Raw genomic sequence first — 10689 nt, 5'->3', positions numbered from 1 at the left:
GAACCACCCACATTTATTGGCTCATGACCCCTTTTCTCCATCGTCAAAGCCAGCAATATTGCATCTCTGGCCATTCTCCCATAGTCATAGTCACATCTTCCTCTGACTGATTCTCTTCCGTCTTCCTCTTCTTCCACTTCTAAGGATCCTTGCGATTCCATTGGCCCATCCTGACAATCCAGGATAATCTCCTTATTTTCAGATCAGCCAATTAGTAACCTTAATTCTATTTCAACCTCAATTCCTCTTTGTCATGTAACCTAATACACTCACGGGTTCTTAGGATTTGGACATGGACATTTTGGGGACAACTATTATCCCCTGCTGAATTACATCTGGACAGTCAGTGGTGAGGAAATGAAAAGGTTTGCTCGGGGCGCCTGGGTGGCGCAGTCGGTTAAGCGTCCGACTTCAGCCAGGTCACGATCTCGCGGTCCGTGAGTTCGAGCCCCGTGTCAGGCTCTGGGCTGATGGCTCGGAGCCTGGAGCCTGTTTCCAATTCTGTGTCTCCCTCTCTCTCTGCCCCTCCCCCATTCATGCTCTGTCTCTCTCTGTCCCAAAAATAAATAAAAACGTTGAAAAAAAAATTAAAAAAAAAAAAAAAAGGTTTGCTCAGTGTCTATCTTCCCAGCTGGCCTGTATAGAGGGGTCAAACCTTTTCATCTTAAATGAACATTGTATAGCTGATTTGATTCTCTCCATGAGCTGATGGTTGGGGGAATTTATAACGGAGTGTCCTGTTTAGAGGTCTCGGAGACCTGTGATACCCATACAGAATCCTTTTTGTTGGTGAATGGTTTAGTTATTTAACTGACACTTTAACACATATATCAGAGCTTTACAAACTAATTTAATTCTTACAACAAACCTATCAAGTGGGTAAAGTTGTTATGTCATCCTCATTTTACAGATAAGGAAACTGAGGCACAGGAAAGCTAAGTAGGGGCTCCTGGGTAGCTCAGTCCATTAAGCATCTGACTCTTGATTCTGGCTCAGGTCATGATCTCACGGTTTGTGAAGTTGAGCCCCATGCCAGGCTCTGCTCTGACAGTGTGGAAACTGCTTGGGATTCTCTCTCTCTCTCTCTCTCTCTCTCTCTCTCTCTCTCCCTGCCCCTCCTCAGCTCTCTCTACCTCTCAAAATAAGTAAATAAACAGTAAAAAAAAAAAAAAGAAGAAGAAGAAGAAGAAGAAGAAGAAGAAAGAAAGAAAGGCTAAATTACTTGTCCAAGGTCACGCAGCTAGTATGTGGCAGAAGTGGGACTTGAAGCCAGGCAGTGTCTGTGTGGTCCAGAACCCCTTGTTCCTGACCACCATGCCAAGCTGCCTTGTCCTCTTGGTTTCCACCTGTCCCCAGGCCTCTGCTGCCACCAGCTCTGGTAGGTGGCCTTGTGGTCTACAGCAACACCCCCAGCACTGGCTTCTCCCCTTTGCAACTTGCTGCTCATTTCCCTCTGTTCTCAGTGGTGCAGACCCATGACCCTCCCCCGAGCTTTGCCACAGGTCGTCTTGCCCCACCGGGGCAGTCACACAGCAGGCTGTTTGCTCACGATGTGACCTCCATGCCATGTGGGAATGGGGACTCAGGAATGCTGAGCCTCAGAGCCTCTCTGCTGACCTAGGCTTGATCACCAGGGTCACTTTGACATAACCTATCCTGCTTTCCTCTAAGACCTGAAGAGGAGGAAAAGCATGATGCCTTTCTGACCTTCCTCTCTCTCCTCTTTCTCCTTCCTACCATCTGACCCGATAGAAAGGGGGTGGGTACTCTCTCACTGCCTTAGAGCTGGCTTAACCGTCCTGGGGGGGAAGGGGTCTGGGAGCTGGTCCTTCAGGCTTGGCTTTGATTCACTAAGGGAGGAGAATTTGGAAGGATTAAGTCACGGCTAGTTCCTTCAACTACACAACGGGACAACACTTTGAGGCCAAGCCCGTCATAAGTCCCCTGTGTATGGGGGGGGGGGGCGGTTATTTATTACTCTCTAAACCTAGAACTCTCACGCTTCTTTGCCTGTATATAGGGAATATGTTTTACACTGTGACCCAGACAAATATGTACATATATATTACAAACAACCAAACCAAAAGCTACACAAACAACACTTATTACTTAGTACAATGCATCTGATCATTTTTAACGTAGTCTTTTTTTTTTTTTTTTTTTTTTTTTTCAGAAAAGGAAGAACACTGGTGGCAGCCCATCATTCCTGTCCCCAGGCAGACTTACTTGCTTCCTCCTCTGGGATCTCACGGTGCCCTGTGTGAAGCTTCTCATGTCACACTGTAATTTACATGTCTTTCTCTCCCACTAGGGAGAGACTTTGTCCCTTTCATCTCCGCATTCCTAGCACGGCTACCAGCAGACATCCAGGAAGTGTTCATCGAAGGAGTGAAGGAAAAAAGGCCAGTGGTTTCTCTTTTCATGGCACACGTCCCCTAGTTCTGGGGTTGGAGAGCTTGGACCTTGTCAGTGAGAGACCTGGGCTCAGGGTGGGATCCCTGTGGAAGTTAGTTCATATACCTCCCGCGGAATGGACCTCGGTGGGCAAAGAATGAAGACCAGAGACTTTATTTCCCCTCCTTTGATTTTTCTCCGAAGCTGACCTGTTGGCATCCTGGGGCCAGAATGCCTTTGTGTTCTCCTCCACAGTAATTTAATGCCGTAAAACTGACTGCTGCAGACTCAAAAATCCAGGGCACTTGGCGTTTTTGCAAAGCCAGGCTCTAGGAAATGTTCCCGTTGCTGAATACATTGGATGTGGTTTAGGTAGCAAAGCAAATGACCTAACAAGGAATATATGTGCTGAGCCTAGTTCCTGTTAAATTAATAGATTCACGTTCTGGCATATCCACAACCTCACAAGTCATAGCAACCGGATGACGGCATGGCAACACAGCAGCTGTGGCCACTGCACGTGAGAAAAATCAGAGCCGAGTGTCTCTGGAGAGAAAACAGAAATGGGCTCTAAGATCGCCAGCTTGTACGTGACTGGCTGAGGCGGGGGCGGGGGGGGGCAACCACAAGTAGACGCCTGCCCTAGTTAGGGATGCAGGAGTGTAACATCTCTCCCGCTTCATAAAACTTTGTTTTGTGTTTTCAAAGTAAATAATTTGCTCCAGTCAGAGAGGAAATGATGTTGAGAGAGAGATACCATCACGTGGACAGAATGTTCTTTGTAGCCCTGGAAGCAGTGTGGAGGTGATTCTTATCGGGGATTGTCCACAACTTGCTCTTCAGCAGCAGGACCACAAGCCTTTCTTTCTAGTTTTAGACCTGCACTGAAATCACTTACCTCTTCCGGCTGTCAGGCTCGAAAGCCCTTCTTTCCACCTCTTCTTCTAGGACCGAGGTTGGACCCCACCGCCCCTGCGTGTGCTGAGGCCTCAGGACCAGGATAGATGCTCTGAGGAAGAGGAATAGGACACCTGGACAGATGTCGATTCTTGTGCAACAAAAAATATCTGCATGTACTATCAGGATGGTGACGCCCAACACCAGGGCTGCCTGGGACTCAGCAGCAGCAGCCCACACCCCCTGATCTTGTTTAAATTCAAGGGTGACCCTTGCTCTGCAAAGAGGTGAAGGCTGGGCTGTCTGTTCTTAGGACTCATGTGTTACCCTTAGGTCTGCCCCTTCCTCCATGTTCTGCTTTCCAGGTGAGGGACCAGGAAGCTGGGCAGGGTTGTCATTAGGCCCACACTGACTTCTCTTTTGTTCTGTGAATTAGTTACCTATGGCTGTGTAGCAAATTACTACAAAACACAGCAGCTTAAGATAATAAACATTCAGGAGTGCCTGGGTGGCTCAGTCGGTTAAGCGTCTGACTTTGGCTCAGGGCATGATTTCACAGTTTGTGAGCTCTAGTCCCATGTAGGGCTCTGGGCTGACAACCTGGAACCTGGAGCCTGCTTCAGATTCTGTGTCTCCCTCTCTCTCTCTGCCCCTCCCCACCCCCCCCTCCCCCAGTCGTGCTCTGTCTCTCTGTCTCTCTCTTTTAAAAAATAAACAATATGGGGCGCCTGGGTGGCGCAGTCGGTTAAGCGTCCGACTTCAGCCAGGTCACGATCTCGCAGTCCGTGAGTTCGAGCCCCGCGTCAGGCTCTGGGCTGATGGCTCAGAGCCTGGAGCCTGTTTCCGATTCTGTGTCTCCCTCTCTCTCTGCCCCTCCCCCGTTCATGCTCTGTCTCTCTCTGTCCCCAAAATAAATAAAAACGTTGAAAAAAAATTTTTAAAAAATAAATAAATAAATAAAAAATAAAAAATAAAAATTTAAGGGGCGCCTGGGTGGCGCAGTCGGTTAAGCGTCCGACTTCAGCCAGGTCACGATCTCGCAGTCCGTGAGTTCGAGCCCCGCGTCAGGCTCTGGGCTGATGGCTCGGAGCCTGGAGCCTGTTTCGGATTCTGTGTCTCCCTCTCTCTCTGCCCCTCCCCCGTTCATGCTCTGTCTCTCTCTGTCCCAAAAATAAATAAAAACGTTGAAAAAAAATTTTTTAAATAAATAAATAAATAAAAAATAAACAATAAAAATTAAAATTTTTTTTTTTTTTTTTTTTTAGTTTTCAATAAGACCACAAACATGTATTACTTTACAGTTTCTGTGGGTCAGGAATCGAGGCAGCTTAGCTGGATGCTTCTTCCTCAAGGGCTCTCGTTGAGGCAGCTGCTGGCTGGGGTTGAAGGTCTCATCTGAAGGCTCGATTAACATAGACGAAGGGGGAAGTATCCCAAGCTAACTTATGTGGTTGTTGGCAGGCCTCAGTTCCTCTTCACAGGGCGGCCTTCGGACATGGCAGCTACTAGCTTCCTTACAGTGAGTGATCCAAGAGAGAGCGAGAGAGAAAGAGGGCACCTAAAATGGAAGCCACAGTTTTTTTTATAAACTAATCTCAGCAGAGACATCACGTGATTTTTGCCATATATTATTTGTTGGAATCGAATCAGTTAGTGCAGCTCACACCCAAGGCGAGGGGATTACACAAGGGTGTGAATACCAGGAGGCCGGGGATCACTAGCAGGGGACTGTCTTTGAGACCACCTACCACAGCTTCCACACCGTGGTCCTCCAGCAAATGCCACTCTACAGAGGAAAAGCAATGCATGTGTGTGCATATATAAGTGTCAGGCCTTCACACATTTACACCATCTGCTAATTATTCCTGGGCATGCAGAAATCCTGAATATTCATGAAATTGTGACTGAGAATTCAGAATCACAATCCCGAACAAAGAAATACTCTGCTCTTGTCCTAGCAAATACGGAGTATCACATGGTTGTTTTTAGAAGTCTGGGTGACATATTTGCTCTACTCCCCTTGATTATATCATTGCTTGCCGTAAGGAGAATACACTAAGGAATTACTTCTATCTATCCCAAAACAGAAGTGGGCAATCCCTCCACCATCCCCCCACAATAGTATGATGCAGTAAAAATTTCAGAAAATTGTCATTATTAAGAGTCTAACAACGCATGTGTATTTCTCAAAGCGACACTATTTTTCTTACGTGGTACATTTTGTATTTATAATGTGCCATTAATAATGTCTGGGTAGAAGTCAGAACTAGCACATACGGGCTGAAGTGTGGGGGATTTCACGTTGCTAGGAGAGCCTCATCTGCATACTCCCAGTCTTGGGAGGATGATTCTGCATTTGTGGCTTCCCATTAGATATGAACGCAGAACTGGGGATCATTTCCCAGATGTCACTTTCCATCAGTTTCACATCCATCTTTCTGGACAAAGCCTTTACTCTAGGGTTTCCTATGCTTTAGTAAAAAGATGAAGCATTAGTATGGGAGATTCTATGATCTGGCCAACGGGCTAGTAGAAGCAGCATTTGGGGAAAAAGGGAAAATTGTTGAGCCCCAACCGATGCTTTTGAACCACCTTTAAAAAGCTCCCTGTTTTCCGCAACAAGCTACAATGAAGCTAATGTTTCTGTTATGAAAGCCCTCCACTGCAGTTTCAAATGTCTGCTTTTTTTTTTTTTTTTTTTAACCACAGCAAAGGCTAACCCGGTTTTCTCTCCAGCAAAGCTGGAGAGAACTCTTCCCTAAAGATTGCTGTTTCACTACTTTGTTGCTATTTATCAGAAACCAAAAAGGCGGCTTTTTGTTGCAGTTTTTAATAGGGCGAGCGAACTTATTTTGGGGAACGATAAATTTAAAATGACTTGCCTGATGCTCCTCTTCTCGGGACTCCACCCTACCCTCTAAGTCACTTTTGGCCCGTGATGAAACGCGGAATGCATCAGGCTTCAAAGAGATCTGTGAGTTGAGGGTAAAGGAAGAGGTGGAAATCGCGGGGGAGGATTAGAACAGAAACCATTTTGCAGCCCCTACTTGGACGCCGAAATAGCCCCCTGAGGTGTGAGATATGGTAGCCGTCCTGCGCGCCTACAACGAGTGGAAATGTCGAAGGACGAGCGTGCAGACCTTTGGAGGGAATGTGGGGCGAGGAAACCCGCGTTTGAAGGCCCAGCTTAGGCATTACTTGGCAAAACACAAGAGCATTCTGCTTTCTGACAGCACCTTCTAGCCTCAACGTGAAACTGAAAAACTTTCTCTTCCTCCTCCAACCCCCTTTTGTTTGTGCGGTGGGTGTGTTTCCCCTGGAACCCCAGCTCGCCGGGGTCCCTGAACCCCAACGCCGCCTTCCAGACCCAGCCTGAGAACACAGGTTCGGTCGCAGTTCTTCGGCGCGGAAACGACCCGCAGGGGTGCAAGCTCGGCGGACGACTGGCCGCGGGGCCCTGGCAGCCGTGGGCGAGCCGAGCTGGGGAGTCGGCGCCCGGGCAACCGGGGCGCGCAAGAGCCGGGGGCGCGGGCGGGCGGGCGGCTGCAGGGCCCGGCGCGCCACCGCGCGAGCTGCTGGGTCACAGCCCGGGCCGCGCCGCCCGCTCCGCGAGGAAGTGACGACTGCGCCGTCCCGAGAGCAACAAAGTTTGAGTCTGCGGGCCGCGCTCGCCTGCGCCCAGCGCCCCGCGCCCCTCCGAGCGGCCCCGGGATCGAGCGTGCAGGTGAGCCGCGGGCCGGGCGCCCCCTCTGCCGCCGGGGCGCCGGCGTGGGGCTCGGAAACGCGTGGGGTCTGGGCTTGGCCCTGCGGGCGGGGATGTGGGGGGCCGGGTTGGGCCCGCCGCTCTGGGCGCTGGGGTGCGGGCGGCGCTGCAGGGGGGAGGGGGGAGGGCGGACGCTCCGTGGCCGGGGTCGGAGGCCCCAGGCTGCGCCCCTGTTGTGGCCGGTTTCCCGCGGGAGTTAAAACAGCCGGGGCTGCAACCGGGCGGCCCGTGTGCTAAAGGAGGGGTGCGGGGAGGGGCTGCCCGCGGCCTGCGTGCGGGGCTAGTCGTCCGCCCAGCGTCCCGCACCCCCAGAGGCTGGGCGCAGCCGTCCCCCAGCCCTGCCCGGTGCTTCCCAGGGGGACGTGTTCTTCCTCTTCGCAGCCTTCGGTGAGGTTGCAGGAAGGAAGTTAAAGAAACTTTCCCCCCACTTTTCTTTTGCTCGGCCCTCCAGTGACGACGAGCAGAGCAACTCGGACTTTTGGGAAAACAACCCTGCTCCTTTCCAAAAAAGCAAAACCAGAATTGCCCCCAAGCCCCCTTTCAACAAATCGCTCCTGACTCCCCCACTCTTTCTCCTCCCACACCTCGTCCCGAACCTGACAGTAATCCCTAAGGCCTAACACTTTGCAATTTAGCCATAAAAACTGTCAGCACGCCCACGTACATATGTGAATGTTTTCTATATAAAACTCCGAAACCCGCTTCCAGTGGACTCTGTGGCATCTCAGCTCTCTTCTGTTTTCTAAAACTGCTAGGGCTGCAGGATTGTGCTTGTGAACTTTACTGGTGGTTCCCGCCGCCCTCGGTAGCCTCGTGGCGCAGGGCTTTTTAAAGAACAGCTGAGAAGTTTATGACATCCCTGCAAAGTAACTCAGGGCTGGCAGGCCGGGCGGGCGGGCGGGCGGGTGGCGGCCAGGCTCCCTGGCTTGGAGACTGCGACTGTAGCAGCGGCGGCCCGGCCGGGGCAGCGGCGGGACGGCGTTGGTGTGCCGGAATGTACGTCGGTGCCGTGGGGACTCAGACATGGGATGTCTAGAGGGTGAATGGTGCAGTTCCTAGCAGCAGCTTCCTGCCGGCCTGTAATTACGGCGTGATTGCACAGTCAGGCATTGTTGGCGTGGATGTTTATACACAGGCTATTGTGCAAGACCTTGGTGGCAGGGAACAAAACGCAGATTTGCATTGCAAATGCCCAGGACAGATCTGGGCTTGATCTGCAGTCACCAAGTTCTTTTTTGGCCTTTAGCCTTAGCTAGGTGATTTATTTCCTTGCCTCTCCCTTAACCTCCGACAAGTTGCCAAACACCAGAGAAGTGAAGGGGACCCAGGAGGGCAGACCCCTCCACTTCCACCTTAGGCAGCCTGAAAACTATCCCGGGAACTGTGCCCTTATTTGTGTCTGTAGAAAATGTGGGATGACGTCAGCAGGAAAAGGAGATGGGAGATGGCTATCAGCCTCCCTAAACGGGAAAGCAGTTTGAATTAGCAAAATTGCACGATCGCTTTGGAGTGGGGCCTGGTTGCAAAGAGGACACGTCAGACATGTGTGACTGAGCTGGCGAGCTCGACTTTGAGCCTTGAAGTGTCAGCTGCAGAAACTTAGTAGGTGGGTCCTAATTCCTTTATTGTCTTCTGGGCAAAGGGAAAAGTGCTGGGGCTTTGAGACTGTGTGTCTGTGATGGTGTCTGGGGTGGGTGGGGCGGCACCCACGGGGGGGGGGGGGTGCCTCAAGGACATTTTCTCCAGAAGAGCCCCCTGGCCCATTTCCTGAGCCCGGTCTGCAGCGCAGAGCAGGATGGGGGTCCTCATACCTCCTGAGCTTCTGCGCTGCAGGAAGGGAGCCAGGCCTGCAAGTGTGGAAAGAAGGCAAACAGGTTCTCCTTGAGGGCCTCAGATGTGCTAACTGTAGTAAGAGGGATGTAAAAAACAGTCAAAAAGCTTGTACAGGATACAACCAGGGCCATTCTGCTCCTACCCCATATCTCTTTTTTTTTTTTTTTAAGTTTATTTATTTTTGACAGAGAGAGACACAGCATGAGCGGGGGAGGGGCAGAGAGCGGGAGATACAGAATCCGAAGCAGGCTCCAGGCTCTGAGCTGTCAGCACAGATCCTGACGCGGGGCTTGAACTCACGGACCGCGAGATCATGACCTGAGCTGAAGTCGGACGCTCAACCGACTGAGCCACCCAGGCGCCCCTCCTACCCCGTATCTTAACCCACTCTCCCCATGGCCTAGGTGGAGGACTGTCACGGGGCACCTCTCAGCCCTGCACCACGGTGGGGGGGGGTGCTGTGTGACCCTGTGGCACCGTCCCACCGCAGTGCTGGGGCTGCCTCTCCGCTCAGAGCACCAGGTACTGATAGCGAGGGCACACTGCAGCTTCCCCATGCCTGGCCTTCTCCCCAACCCAGTAACTGAGTTTCACCTGAAGGAAAAAATGCTGTTTTGCAGCCTCATGCCAGCTGTGTGTCATGGGCACAGTGTCAAGTTGTCAAACCAAAACATTAGGGCACAGTCCCTGGCAGACACCTATGTGCTTCCAGAGACTCGAGGAAAAACATATGAAATCAGGACGTTTCTAGAAAGTCTGGGACGTACAAGCACAATTGCCACAGGGGAATGAGGTTTAGCGCAAAAACACCACCATGGTAGGAGTTCCTGAGTTGCACAACCTTCTGTTCTGGGTACATTTGTGTTTTTACTGAACTTGACTATCAGGGTTCTGGTTAAGCTGCATCACCCGATGTGGTTGCTTTAGTAGGGACCTACTGGTGCCCAGCAGTAGCCCTGAGGGGCAGAGGAGGGGAGCATTCCCTTCTGACCCCAAAGAAAAGACAGTTTTGAGTTGCAGTACTTAGTGTTAATTTAGAACCTGCAGAAGGTGCCCGAAGGACCTTAGGAGTGTGGGCAGGAGAACAGAGGAGAGGGACCCCTTGCAAAGGCCAGAGGAAGAAGGAAGCGGATTTCCTGGAGTTGTGGCCCCACCAGGCATTAGTTGCCTGCCCACATCTTCAGCTCAACCTGGCTGATTTTTGTGCCTAACTCAGGCCCTTCTCCTGGCTTGCCTGGAGTTGTACATGGCCCAGGGTAGGACCGGAAACATAATCCCGACTTCCTCTCCCACCTTATGTACATGCTGATTTATGGCCTAAAGTTGCTGCCCAGTTCACGGCCCCTGAGCAGCCCTGCTGCCTCACTATGCACGACGAGGAACAATATTGAAAAAGCTGTGCAATGGAACCCGACAGATTTTAAAAATCATTTTGTTTTAAGAGGAGAAACTGTCGGAGGTAATTAGCAAGCTCAGCAACTCTGGCGAAAACCCCCAAGTGCCACTGAGAGAGGCAGATGAAGTCCCTTGCAAGAAGCTGGGCTCAGAATGAAGGCCTTTTATGCTCTCCAGGCCTGATATATATATTTCTGCTCATCTGCCTCCTCCCAGCTGCCTCACTCCCTACACCACAACCCAGTGTTTTGACACCACAACTAACCTCCAGAAAAGGAGGCAGAACACCCCCAGCTAAAAGAGGGCATGCCCGACTCTGAAGAAAGTGCTACAGTTTTCCAGATGCCTGGCAGTTCTGTCCTGCAAATTTGTTTCCTTCTTTAAAATGTCCCCCCCCCCCTTCATTT

The 10689-nt window shown here is 51.1% G+C and overlaps 1 protein-coding gene across 1 annotated transcript in view; it reads left to right on the top strand.

The window, feature by feature from the left end:
- The first annotated feature begins 6895 nt into the window (after positions 1-6895).
- The window catches only part of MIDEAS (mitotic deacetylase associated SANT domain protein), a 68592-nt gene continuing 64798 nt past the window's right edge, over positions 6896-10689 (top strand). Inside the window, exon 1 of the mRNA XM_043556561.1 lies at positions 6896-7015. The gene's annotated coding sequence lies outside the window, so the exon portion shown is untranslated. The remainder of the gene's footprint in view (positions 7016-10689) is intronic.

This window comes from Prionailurus bengalensis, chromosome B3, assembly GCF_016509475.1.
Source record: "Prionailurus bengalensis isolate Pbe53 chromosome B3, Fcat_Pben_1.1_paternal_pri, whole genome shotgun sequence".
Taxonomy (NCBI): Eukaryota; Metazoa; Chordata; class Mammalia; order Carnivora; family Felidae; genus Prionailurus; species Prionailurus bengalensis.
This window is presented reverse-complemented; position numbering and strand designations above follow the sequence as displayed.